The sequence below is a fragment of the Marmota marmota genome, unplaced genomic scaffold (genome assembly GCF_001458135.2).
Source record: "Marmota marmota marmota unplaced genomic scaffold, marMar, whole genome shotgun sequence".
Taxonomy (NCBI): domain Eukaryota; kingdom Metazoa; phylum Chordata; class Mammalia; order Rodentia; family Sciuridae; genus Marmota; species Marmota marmota.
In genome coordinates, this window is record NW_026000221.1 from 17,210,533 (window position 1) to 17,225,133 (window position 14,601).

Genomic DNA, 14,601 nt, shown 5'->3' on the forward strand with positions numbered 1-14,601 from the left:
CCAATAGCTTGTTAAGCCTTATTGATGACAATAGAGTGAACCTTCACCTCTCCACACTTCCACTTAATCCCTCAAAAAATTCCCAATGGATGAGAAGTGCTTTATAAAACATCTATTTTCCTCTGAGTGCTATCATTATGGGCCAATATATTGGAAAGTGTTTTCTAAAAAACATAACCTACTGACTAATAGGGATCTTCCCATCAATAGCAGAAATCCTAGAGTAACTATTTAGCAGTGCTGAAAATACAGGATGTGCATACACTCTTTTTTTTCTCTTCTAGTCTGAAAGTTATTTTTCTGAAAATAATAAAATACAGATAAATTCTGTTTTTTATTTTTTAAGGTTAATTGAGTAGCTCTATTTTTTTTTTATTCCAGGAATTATTTTTTGCTATTTATTCCTGTTGGTTGGGGCTATTGAAGAAGATAGGGAAAGTAGCGATTCTATCCCATTTAGTTTATCCTGAGGCTTCAGCCATGGTGCACAAAACCCTCAAATGTTTGTTGTTCACCTGTGCATGGCTCAGGGAATCAATTCAAAACATATATATCTGTTTATACATTTTTATTTCACTGTATTTTCACTTTGATTGATTTTCATATTTTTCTTCTGAACTTTATGACTTGGAAGTAAAATGAGCTTGGCACTGACCACTTGATATTAAAGAATGTACTGAACACTCGCTCTTAAGAGAAAATTGGATCCGTGATGTGACTATTTTTACTTAATGTCAGGTATTCGCAACTGTTAAAACCTGCTTTTCTTAAGACTCTGCAATTGTACTTATAATGAAAATCCCTTCTTGGTGTTTGGTGTATTCTTATACAGAAATTCATCAGTAAATCACCTGCAATTTTTCTTTTGTGGTAGGCTGATTTCCCAGGTAGATTTCTAATATCATGATATAGTTTATGTATAATTATGTATATCAATTAATAAGAAATTATTAGCAAATGATTGATGTCCATATTTTAGTTAACAACATCTTACCAATGTCAGTTTCATAGTCTGAATATTGTATTAAACCTATATGAGATATTACCACAGGAACATTTTAGGGAAGAATATAAGGATTTTTGTATTAGTCAGCTTTGAGTAACTACAACAAAAAACTTGAAGAAACTGACTCACAAGAGAAAAGGTTTATTGAACTCACAGCTTTGGAGGTTCAAAGGCATGAGGCCTGCTTTGATTCAGTTCTGGTGAGGGCATCAGGTTTTGGCTGGAGCACATGTAGGATAAGTGTTCCCACATCTTGAGCCAGGAAGCAGAGAGACCTCAGTCTTTTTTCGTGTCTCTCACAGCCTCGTTTTATTTGCCTCCAAAATGTCAGTAATAGACTGAGCTTTGAAATTAAATGAGAAAGTATATCTGATGAACTTTGCCTAGAAAAGCTGCTAAAATATAATGAGCCATTAATTACACAAGAGAAAAACCAACATCAGCAAGAAGATCAGTGTTGAAATGTTTACATGTTTCTCTACCACACATGCTGAGCCTTGGGCAAAAACTGTGCTTTAAGGTGTGATTTTTTTCCAGCCTTCTTAATTCCCTACATGTTTATGTTCCTGTTCTATAGTTTGGAGATGGTTGGAAGTAAACTTACTGATACCAGGAGGAGGAAATGAATCTTTCTTTCCTCTCTCCTGCCTATTAAGATTCCTCCCTAGTGGGATGCTCAGTCCCACTGACCACAGGATCAAGACCCAGACATGTTAGCTCAATAGATTATCAGCTCTAGGCCCTTTGATATTACAAGAGGATAATCCTTTGTGTATCCTCCTTCACAATTAAAACAGAAAATCCATTGTAATTAAACAGTCCATTGGATGTCATCTTTTAAATTGAAGTCAAGCCCTATAACTTTATAATCCAAAGAGCTAAGGAGTAACATTATTCCCCCTGTGATACTGTAACAACCCAGTAAAGTATCATTTGGAAAAAGGACAATGAACTTCTTCATGTTTTGTAATTTTTTGTTTTGGTTTGGTTTGGTTTTATTTGTTTCTTCTCCAATCTTGAGAAAGCCAGAGCATTCCTAATGTCGATCATCATTATGGACAGATTTATCTGAAAAGAGCTTCTGACACTGTATCTCAGGCAAACCAGGATTCCTAATTGCAGTAATCTAACATCGACCATATAAATCATATTGTTAAAAGGTTGATGTATTAATGTAAATATGTGCAGACTACTCAATTTCTTTTTAAAATAAACCACCCCTCTCCCAAGAATAGCCTCATTCATTCTCAGTCAACACGGAATCTCATCCCTCTATTTAGAAGTTCCATAGTCTTGTTTTATATCATCAAATCTTCAGTGTTCACCATAAGCCATGTAGCGGTGGTTGTAGGTTGAAACTGATGTGATACTGAGATGCATATGTTCTTTTCAGATATATGGAGATCAATTCTAAATGCATATTTTGGCCTTGATTTACATACCTGTTCCACGTACTTTGACAACCATCTTCACAGGTTTTAACTGCATGAGCTGCTGATGAATAAAATGAGAGAGAGAGAGAGCTTCTCCATGAACAAAGGGATGCTGATGATACATAATATACAACCTGATGAACATTCACGATTTTATCAGGGAATAGTAAAAAAGCAGAGACATCTGGAAGTAAAATGATCAGGTACAAAAGACTCGTACAAAAGCCTTTATATGGTAACAATGGAAAAAAGTGTTTTTTTTTTTTCCTGATGGTGATCCCTTTGACAATAACACAATCATATTTTCAAAATTATTCATAACTCTGGCTTATTTTCAGTGAAGCATATCGAGTCACTAACATGTTGAAACCTATGTAGACAATCTCTACTTTTCTACTTATTTCCTGAGAGAGCTCAATAAATCATTTAGCATCCAAGTTTACAATTTCATCTGGAAAAATAAAGGAAATTATAAATGTTTGCCAATTATTATGTTGATGAAATGATGCCGTATATCAAAACTACTTTGTAGCTACATTGATGCATGTGAAGCTAAGGCAATGTATTCCCCTCCAATGATATAAGAATTGGCTGCCTGTCAAAGTGTTTGGATGGTTTCAGTGTCTCATCTCTAGCCTATTCCTTTATGTCCAAAGAGCTTCAAGATCCAAACATCGGAGAAGCTCCTACTATGCAGGTGGAGGGAGGAAGGGGTTTATGTATCAGCAATGTTTCATGCTATCTCTTCTCCTCCCTACCATCTGGTGAATTCCAGCATATGGTCCTCCACTATTCTAGTAAATTGGCTTCTCTAGGCTGGGTGAACCCTCTATAACCCAGACACTGGAGAAATGTCAGGTGGGAATTGGGGGCAGGGGGCAGGTCATGTCCTTTCATCAGTATATTATTTAACCTAGGATGCCCTTTCCATGATCCCGTCAGATACTTGTTGCCTCCTGCAAGTTCCTCTTCCCTGGTACAAGAGTTTTATTTGCTTTAATCCATAAGCTATATCCATATTTCTAGACCCAGGATGACTCTCTCCAGTGATTAGTTTCTGTTTTGCTTCTTCTTTTTCTCTCTGGAAACACAAATGCTTCTCTCACTAGCACACGTTTCTAAGCTAATTTTGGGCTTAGAAAAAAAGTGTAATATTAATATTGTAATAGTCATATTGTAATATTAATATTATAATATTAATATTGCAATAGTCACAATCGAAACTTAATTAAAGACATTGAGATTAAATATGTATTTTTTTCTGGAGAACAACTGAATGGTTTCTAAAGTGACCCCATTTTAATTTAGAAGGAAAGACATTTTATAAGGTGACCAACTATCTTTACCTTCCTGTATCATAGGAATCATCCAAATTTCACAGGAAAAGATATAGGTGCAATGGTTAATTTTATGCATTAATTTGACTAGGTCATAGTGTTTATAAATTTGATCAAACATTACCCTGGAGGTTTCTGTAAGAACAATTTTGGATTAGAATAACTTTTAAATCAATGAACTTTGCTTAAAGCCCGTTGCTTTCCATAATGTGGGTGGGCCTCATTCAATCAGTTGATATCCTTACCTTCACCATACAGCAAGGAATTCTGCCAGCTGACTGTCTTTGGATGCAAATCCCAACTGCTGTCTCAGTCTACAGCTTGTTGGTCTACATGATTTGATTGTGGACCTCCCGAGTCTCCTCAATTCTTTGAGTTAACTTCTTAAAACAAATCGAGATATGTATGGAGAAAGAAGTTAGAAACACAGAAAGAGAAAGAAAGATTCTGTTTCTTTGGAGAACCCAGGTAATACTGAAGAGTTCGCAGTTCTTTGCCCTACCAACAGATATCAAATTAAGATTTACCTGGACTCTCTGCTATAGACGAACACACATTTTATATCCAATATACCTGGCCTAGTATTCATCAAAGGTGGGAATTTTCCACCGTCCGCATATTATATGTGGGTGCTGTCAAGCCCTGCCTTCTCACCCCTGAATATTCCCCCTGGTGCTCTAGGATTTGTTTTGAAGTTCTACAGATGAAGATGGAAAAATGAGGGGAAAGGGCTTTAACAGAGATGCTCTGCTTTCAAATGTCTTAACTTTTAGCTATAATTCTTTTTCTTCTTCTTTTTTTAATTTGTACTTTTTAGATATACACATGACAGTAGGATGTGTTTGGGCATACTGCATGTATATTAATTCTTCCAGTAATGTACAGTAATATACATGAAGTATAACTTATGCTAATTAGGATCCTTGTGGTTGTACGTGATGCAGAGTTACCCTGGTCATGTGTTCAAATACAAGGACAGGAAAGTTTTGTCCGATTAATTCTACTATCCTTCCTATTCCCCTCCCCTCTCCCTTCTCTTCATTAACTTTAAAGTTACATGTAATAAAGGGATGCCACTTTCCATGTGGAGGTAATTAGGAACCTACTCAAACTGCCCTTAAGTTCACAAAATTAAGCACATCTCTAGGACTTTCTTTATTCTTTTACAAATCCAAATTTCTATTTGCTCATGTCATAATTCAACCTAATTTTGGGGGTCTGAAGTAATGTATTTGTTAAGTAAACGATGTCTCATTGCCCTGAAGGATTAAAGTGGATTTGTTTGTTCTAATGTTCACAGATTTAATCTTATCAAGAGAAGGTTTTTTCGACCTCACTAAATTGACTAGAGACATAGGTAATACAAGTTAATAGCTTCCCATACAAGGAAAAGTGGGTTAAAGTTACTGATTGTAGTTATAGTAAATACAACACATAAAAAGTGGGTGGGTAATGCTAAACTTGTATGTTGTTTAGATGATTCATTTATTTCTTCACTTTTTAAAAGTATTTCAACAATAAACTATTTAAGCATATTATTCTTAATCATTATTGAAGCAAAGGATAATATCAAATATTTTATTATTTTTTCAAAGCTCCTTTTCCATAATAGGTGACCATATCTTTGCTCTTGGTTTTTACCAATTCAATAGTTGTGTTAGTGATAATTTTGCTTGAATTTTTCATGTAGAAAATAAAAGATATTTGAGTGCTTTACAAGACCAGTAAAATAAAGATTATCTGCATGCATTTTGTTTTCCTAAAATGATTTTTGTGTATTGTAGAAATAACACTTTTTTTGTTGTTGGTTGGATTTTTACAGGGTACTGGAGATTGAACCCAGGGCCTTTACCACTGAGGAACATCTTTAGTCCTTTCTCTTTTTTTATTTTGATACAGGGTCTCACTAAGTGGCTGAGGCTGGCCTTGAACTTGAAATCCTCCTACCCTAGCCTCTTTAGTGCTGGGATTACAGGCATGCACCACCATGCCAAGAAGAAATAACCCATTATTGGTGTTTATTTATGTAAATGGAAATGTTATTATCAAAAGAGGATTTAAAACTTAGAAAGCATGGTTTCTTAAGGCCTAACGGAGTAAGAGATCAGGCCGTATATTTATTTTATTAAAAATACAAGTTAGTAGCTTGATTTTCACAATGAAGAATAGATATATGGACTAAAATTCTTCCAGTAATGTACAGTTAAAGTTGATAATGAAACCCTCTTTTGTAAATTGGTCTGGTGTATGCATTTACAGATAGGAAAAGCTGGAAAATATATGCAAGACTTTTGACATTAGGACCTGTAAAAGGGAGCATGAATCTTTTTTTCCTAGTTAGTTATTGCAAGTTGGGAAAATCCTTGTCCAAATTTATTTTACTTAATTTCTTTAGGAAAAAGTAATTAATAAATAGTATATTGCATCATTGTTCCCACTGTATTCATTATTTATTAAAAAAAATTTAAAAGGTAAGGAAGACATGTATTTTAAGCCACAAACATAACAGTGCAATGTTTAGTACTAACTGTGCATTTGTTGTCTGTGTTCTCCAGTGATGCTTGGTCTTTATCTCCACCGTGATTCTGCAATTATTAAAAGAGAAAATTTTCACAAAGGTATTCCAGTGGACATGCACTGAGGCATTGTAAGACCTACACTGAGTATCCACTCTATGATTTATTAAAAATATTGGCTGGTACACAACAATAACCATTTTATAAATGGGCAAATCAAAGCTCAAAGAAGTTTAAAAATGCATTGTTAATTCACACTTTTACTTAAATACGTATTACTGAGAAAAACTTGTTTTTAGTTTGGTAGTACTTACAGAGACAAATTTCCAGATTCCGTGACGTTTAAAGTCAAGTGAGAGAAGCAAGTATTGATCACGTAATCGCCAAATAAGTGAATAATGAATAGATGATAAAAAGTTCTGTGAAGAAAAAGAATGCTATTCTGAGAGCATATAATAATGAAACTTGACTGAGTCTAATGGACCATGGAAAAGCTTTCGCCAAGAAAATTATCATTAAGATGAGGTGTGAAAAAAAAAATGTGGATTCTAGGATGGAAGCCAGGAATACTTGTACTGGTTCAAGCCGTGCCAAAAGTTTGCTATGTCATTAGAGAGTTATTTTATGATTTTAGAAAACAAAATAAATGAAACCAAATCAAACAAGGCCTTAGCAGGATTCTTAAGGTCTGCCTCAATTCTAATAGAGAGCCAAATATACTTTTTTAGAGTGACTGATACTCTACAAAGTTCAAGTACTGATATAAAACAAGTCCAGGGCACTTTTCTCCTCATCATATGAAGGAGCAGGTAGGGATCCTACCACCTCTTCTAGTTAAGATCTCTGGGCAGAGACAAATCTCCTGGGCTTCACTATTGCGATTTAAAATTTTTTCTCATGTGTTCTTCACTGTGGCCACTTTAAGAGGAGTTGTAGACCATCTCATTCTTGGTGAGTATGTATCTGGCACTCCACTCCCAAGTCTGAAACAAGAGATGCTAGTTGATGTTTTGATGCTGGTCAATACTTTTATAATACAAAAGTATCTCTTCAAAACACCCTATGCCCTTCTCACCTTTTAGATGAAAGTGCTGGTTGAACTGTTTCATTCTAAGTTAAATTATTCAAAAGCACAGGGCATCGGAACACACTACCTGGAACAAGGTGTGAACAGATAGATAGCAGGAACTACAGGAGGTCAGAAAGAGTAAAATTCAGTTATTCCTTCCCCATTGCCATAACCAACATGGCCCCCTGAGCCAGGCTGTCTTCAGGTTCTGACTCTATTCCACCTGGAGAAATCTCCTCTGCAAATGAAAGATACTTCTGAGCCTGCCGTAGCACTAAAGATATGACTTTGGGTAAGATCCAGGAGGTAGTGAAATCAGGAATCATAAATTCCGTGGGTGCTTATGCCTCCTAACAGAGAAAAATACGGGAGCCTCTGAGTGTTGCAACTGTTTCCATCTGTTCTCTTTATGTGTAACTGATGTAAGAAATTAGTGACTGCCAGAAGTCACTTGGTTTGCAATTACAGTGTTTAATGATATTAGTATAAACTAGGAAAATTTGCTAGTCTATTCTAGAAAGCGAGGCACAAATGAAGGTGAAGTCAACTTTTGAGATGCTATATCACTTATGACATCTTTTCTCATTACCTAAAGCAAAGGAAATGTTCACACTTTACTTATAGACAGATGGAAAATCCCTAAGACCTGCTGATAGGAGACGAAGGGATCTTTCACAAAATGTTCTGAGTCCTGTTGAAGGTCTATAGGAATGACTTTGGATCATAAGGGTCAAAGGAGTAGGTGAAACAGAGATAAAAATTACAAAGCAGATCCTATTGTAAATTAAACTTTAACCCCCAGTGCTTGTCAAAATGAGGTGCTATGATACCTATCCTTGTTTTTAGTCTGAATCCAGAGGCCACACATCCTGCAGGTCTGACTTTCACTAAGCTTCCCAATTGATAGTAGAGTCTCCATGTTCATCAAATACTACCCTCAATGCGCCATTCCTGACAAAATGAAAGGCAGGAAAATCATTTGTGGAATGGATTTATTAATATGTTCCCTGAATAATGCACAGAATGATAATATGTTGAAAAGTCACAAAAGCTGGGAATGGTCTGGGTGAACCAAACCCAATGCAAATATAGATAGTCAAAACTTGTGGATTTTCTTGAATCACAATTACAGAGTTTCTTTTGCAGAATTTTTTTAGTCGGCAATAAAAGAAAAACAAAAATCCACAAGACAAGCAACTGTTTAAATATTTTATCTGTGGGAGGTAGATGGATTTTAACAGAAATGTATGCATTTTGTAGAAAACTGAATATGAGTTTGAATACCCAATCTGTCACTTACTAGTTGTTTGACTTACGTAAATTCCTTTGAGAAGCCATTTATACTTTTCAAAGTCAAAAATTCCAGACTGAGTATGTAGCTAAGCTAAATGGTAGAGTGCTTGCCTAGCATGCCAAGGCCCTGGGTTCAATCTCCAGCACTACAAAAGCAAGCAAGCAAAGAAAAAAGTTCCTACTGGTGAAATAGAAATAATTTCACCTGTCTCATTATTACACAGCATATATGTTCATATGAATGTGAAGATCCTGACATGCCATAGGTGATTAAAAGCCGGATCTTTCTCTTTATTCAAGTTCTATATTTTTAGAAAGATTTGCTATTTTAAGGTTCACTGAAAATCTAATGAAAGTGTTCTTATATAATTATAGATAAATAAGGTCTTACCATACATTTCTGAAGGTTCCTAGCAGGTGTGTTACCCATAATGAACCTAGGAATTGTCCATGGGTCCCTGGCTTGGAGGCTGTTGACAGACGCAAAGAAAGTAAAGGGCAGAGGAAGTGTTTAGAGTATTCCAAAAATTCTTCAGACAAATTAAGCATAAATGCATGGACTATCTCCTATTAAAACATTCAATAAAGCATATTTCTTGAAGTCTGATTGTGCAGCAACCAATACATCCCTTATGACATGAACTTCTAGAATGTACAATCATAATAGACAAACCAGATGTGCATATTTGCAATAAAACATTTGATTCTGCTGCACTTAATGTTAGTGTCATCAAAGCTATGGGTTATTGCCTTGCGTTCTCAAATTTAACAACTCCCTGGATTCTAAATGCACAGAGCTTCTGCACGTGGTAGAGAAATTTGGGACCACAAAATCAGGCACTTGGGAAATTCCTATCTCTGAACTCCTAAACTAATATGTGGTGTTTTGTTGATTTCTTCAGGCACATCATCCTCTCAAGCCTCCAGATATTAAAAATATATTTTATTGTATATCTCCCCAACCTAGTCAACTTAATGCAAAAATCCCTTCAATCACCATTTTGAGTTTTTATGTGAACAAAATATTAGAAGAAATTATATTTGTATACAACCTAGTTTCACATTTATTACAATTAATGATTATATTAGTAACCATTGCTTTTGCAGTTTTTCTAAACATATTAATGCAGAAAATTATACATGATTATTTTTAGCTCTTTTTGATGAAAATATTTCCAAGAAAATGTTTATTTTTGAGTATTAAAATTATTTTTAGAAAAAACATTTCTAACAAAGCCTCAATATTCCTGACAATCTTCTTACCTTAAGGATAGAGTTTTACATATATCTTTAGCTAATGATGGAAGGAAAATAATTTCAGAAAAGTTTTTGAGAAAGAAAGGCATGAAGTTTAGATTAAACTGGAATCCAATCGTGTATATTTAAATCTGATAAAAAACAATGATATATAATAAACTATCTTTTTTACTCATAAGCAAAATATAAACATTAAAATAATTTCACCATCTAAGATACCATTTTGGGGTCAAATTGAGTTATGGAAGCTAAGGTATGCAATGAGTCACTTGTATCATTAAGGGTTAGTGGTATGTGGAGGTTAAGTTGCATATAAAATTGCATTTGGAGCCCACAGACTCTTTAATAAATAGGTGTCATTTGAACAGAGTCATTACTAATGTTTGCTTCACATTAAGGATATCATTCTGCAAAGGACCTCTGAATGGAAAAAAGAAGTCCTCATTGGAACGCTCTCTTTTCCATTGAGAAATAAAATCTCCCATTACATCTTTCATCTCCCACATTGCGTAGGGAAGATTTTGCTCTGCATTAATCTTTTAAATTACCAGTGGGACCTATCTGTATGAGGGTGGAGAACCATTTATAGATGAGAGCTGAATATTCCTTCTGAGAGCATGCATTTGCTTTCCGGGACTCAGAGTCAGAAACAGTGGGTGTTAAAAGCATTTAAAAAAAAAATTGAACACAAGTGTTTTACCTCCATCCCTGCCAGGGGTCAGATGAAGATAGTGTCTCAGAATATTTCAGATATGTGGTCATGGAGGAATGGGATTTCCAGTGGACTGTGCCCACCAGTTCTGTTTTAAACTGTTTAAGTTTCTTATAGTTTAGCTTCCCCTCTTTTTTGATTCTCTCATATTTATTTCTGTAACATATATTAATTATATATCAGGCCTTTTGCTAAGAGCCATGGATTTAAAGATGATTGAGATAAAACTACTCCCAAAAGAGTTGTGTTGGGGGAACTTGCAAGTAGATCATTAGAAACCAGGATGGTAATAGCTCTGATGGAGACAGAAAAATTTCAATCTGAGCCCCAAAAGGGGGCTTGCTAAGTCACGTAGAGAGAGAATAAGGTTTTGGAAGACTTGTCAGTGAACATAAAATTTTAAATATCAAGCATTCTCTGGAGATTTCCCTGGGAGAGCCATAAGGAGTTTCTACTCTGGAGAGATAGATTTTCTCAACTACTATTCTGCCATCATTCTATAAGTAACTATAATGGCAAAGGAAAATAAACACATATGCAACAAGTTGATGATACCCTGTCCAATGTGTGTACCAAATCATGTAGGACTTACCCTTGTGGAAGGGGGTTAGAGAATGTTAATGACACATCCTGAAAGAGATTATATCTGAGTTAAATACTGAAGTACAGAAGCTGGTCTGTAAATGAGAAAGACAGAAATCGGTTTGAGAGAGCTGGGTGTGTTTATGTCTCTTCCTTCCTAAAAGTGTATCCAAAGTTCTGTTTCTGTTAGGGAATATTAAAATCAATTATTAGATTTTGCTGAGGCTCAACACTGGGAAGTGTCTTAGGGAACATGGTTAGATTTAATGAGATATGGATGATACCTTCTTGGCTAGTCGACTTTTCACCACTGTTACCAAGATATCTGGACAAGAACAACTCAGAAGCGGAAAATTTTTATTTTAGGTTCACAGTATCAGGGATCTCAATTAAGGAAGAGCCACTTTCATTGCTCTGGGCACCACTTGAAAACATCCTGATAGAAGGGTCTGGAGGGGGAAAAACAAAGCTTCTCAGCTTATCATAGCCTGAAGAAAAGAGAGAGAGAGAGAGAGAGAACAGAGACAAAAACCTTAAGTGCACAACCCCCAATGACCTTCTTTCTTCAGTCATAGTTACTACTTGGTAATCCATTCTAGTTATTAGATTATTACTCTCATAATCTGATTATTTCACCTCTGAACATTTCTACATTAACTCCTGAGTTTTGGTGGGAACACTTCATATCCAAATCATAACTACCTTAGGGAAAAGTAAAAGATATTAAGATATAATGCCCATCTATACAACAACAAATAACTCACAGGGTTTTCAGAATAAACATATGCAGTACACTTCTTGTCTGCATGTCTGAGAACATTCCGAAATTAATAAAAATATTTTTTCTCTCCTTTTTGTCTCCTAAGCACCCTTTTTTTTAGTGTATATAGTCTTAAAACTTCATTTATATGTCTGTGAACATCTGAAGAAAACATACATTATTGTTTTTAGAAAACAGATATTGAACAAAAAATATGTTCCTTGGTGTCATACATTAGTTTCATCCTACTTGTGGCCCTAAAATCTTATGCATAACAGGCGAGTAAACAAATAGATTACTCCACTCTTGCCTAACTTTCATGAACATGATACATAAATAATGCAAAAGGATGACTTCTGGACTGGTTTGCTTTCTCTTTCACTCATTTATTGGTGCCTTACAGAAATCTGAGTGCCTTGTTATTGTTTTATGAAAACAGAACCATATTGAGTTTTTAAGACTTAAAGCTTCTCTGTCTGTATAACTGAGTATTCAAGAAAGATGACAGCTGACCTGTTCCCAAGCTGAGAATCCTAGGGTGCTTAGTATATCTGAAGATTATTCGAAGGTGTAGACTTCAACCTTATCACAAATCCATGATCTCAGTTCTACTATCGATTTTATTTTTTAGGAGTCATAACAAACAAGCAATGTGTAATCCCACAATAATGCAGCCTGGGCTTGAACTCGTGCAATGATGCATCTATGCTTCTAATCACTATTTTAAAGGAAGAAGTACAGGTAAAAGAATCAAGAGTGTGCACTTTAAAATGTGTCTTTTTGTCCCTCCAAATTCAAGTGATCCAGGTTGGGTTTGGGAAAAAAAAACAAAAACTGTTCCTAATAGTGTCTGATCTTCCTTGGCTACCTGAGTATCAACCACTGCTATGTTACGGATGTGAGGTGTCCTCCAAAAGCTCAGGTGTGAGACAATGCAAGAACATTCAATGGTGAAATGGTTGGCTTAAGACAGCTGTAAACCAATCAGTGAATTAATCCCTTGATGGGGATTAACTGAATGGTAACTGGTGTGGCTGGAGGAAGTGGGTCCCTGGGGGTGTGCCTTTTGGGTATATATTTTGTATTTGGTAACTGGAACCTCTTTCTCTGCTTCCTGATGTGATGTCCTGATTTGTTTTTCTCCACCACACCCTTCTGCCATGATGTTCAGTCTGACCTTGAGTCCCAAGGAATCAAGATGGCTGTCTATGGACTGAGACCTCTGAAACCGAGAGGCCCCAAATGAACGTTTCTTCATCTAAAATAGTTCTTGTGGGATCTATTAGTCACAGCAGTGAAAAAGCTCACAAAACAACCACCATCATGAACAACACTGTAACTACCTGGACCAGGAAATTCTCAACAAACTGAGAACTCCAGTGGGGAAAAAATATGGCCACCGATGTCCTTCACCCTGGCAAAGCAACAAAACTCTAAGACAGAAATTCAAGAAAAGTTATCCAAAATGTTTAAGACCACACCTGATATCATTTTTGTATTTGAGTTCAGAACCTATTATGGTGGTGGCAAAACAATTAGCTGTGGCATAATTTAGATGCCTTGGATTACGTAAATGGAAAAAGAACCTGAAGATGGATTTGTAAAACATGGCTTGAATGAGAAGAAAGAGACCTCAAGGAAATAGTGAAAAGAACACAAGGACAGAATGCAGAAAGCCTGGGCAACTTCAAAGGCCCATGTTGGTGATACCAAAAAGTGACCTGGAGATTGGATTCAGGAGTAAAGATTCTGTAATGATGTTAGCTGCAGTCACACTGTGAATTTTTTTGTGAGGATTAATAAAGTGTAAAAATATTGTTAAGAAGTCATGTATCTAGCACCTAGTACCCTCTCTGTCCTGTGTGTGTGTGTGTGTGTGTGTGTGTGTATGTTTGAAGCCATGTGTCTATGCACTAGAGATGCAGATCTATTGAAGGTGAAAATGAACCAGACATTTCCTCTGTTCTTGTGACATCTCTATTCTTGTGATATCCTCTATTCTTGTGACATCTCTGTGACATGGTTGGGTTACTATGTGGCACAGTAAAGAGCTGAACACAGGTACCTATGTACAAAGAAGGAGATGTTACTATGAGAGTATTTTACAGACAGCAACACATTTGCTGGGAATGAACAGAGATTCAGAATGGTTTTCATGAAGAACAAATGCTTGCACTGAGAGTTGAAGAATGGGTAAAATTAATTCAGGACGGAGGGCTCCATGCTCAGGCAGAGAGAAGAATGTCTGAAGAACAACAGCCAAGTACATAAGCAAGGAATATGGATTGCTGGAGGAACAGAGAAGGCCATTGGGGACCCTCAAGAAAAGAAGCAGCTGGGGATTGGTAGAGGATGAGGTGAGGTACTCCCAACATTGAGAATCTTTGTAGGATATGACAAAGGTGCTATTCTGCATCTTAAGGGGAAACATAGCAGCGGTCTAGCAAGTGTCTGCAGCACTTAGCCCCAGGTCTGAGAGGAACACAATGCAGTTCCAGGAGATTTGCATTCCTGGAAGCTGACTTTGTTAGCAGAATATCTGGCACAGAGGATTCCTATAGACCAGCAAGGGAGCTCATGTAATAATAAAGCAGACAGTGAAACAATTAGAGGAGCCAGGTCAGTAGTGATGCCAA

At 36.1% G+C, this 14,601-nt stretch overlaps 1 long non-coding RNA gene and 1 pseudogene across 1 annotated transcript; one reads left to right on the forward strand and one right to left on the reverse strand.

The window, feature by feature from the left end:
- Positions 1-1,166: 1,166 nt before the first annotated feature.
- Positions 1,167-7,145, reverse strand: LOC125612965. Its single transcript, XR_007343459.1, has 3 exons — positions 6,607-7,145; positions 6,305-6,361; positions 1,167-4,156 (listed from the first exon to the last, which is right to left on the reverse strand). It is a non-coding gene; the product is annotated as an uncharacterized LOC125612965 (long non-coding RNA).
- A 6,143-nt stretch (positions 7,146-13,288) lies between these two features.
- LOC107144927 lies at positions 13,289-13,685 on the forward strand (annotated as a pseudogene).
- The last annotated feature ends 916 nt before the right edge of the window (positions 13,686-14,601 follow it).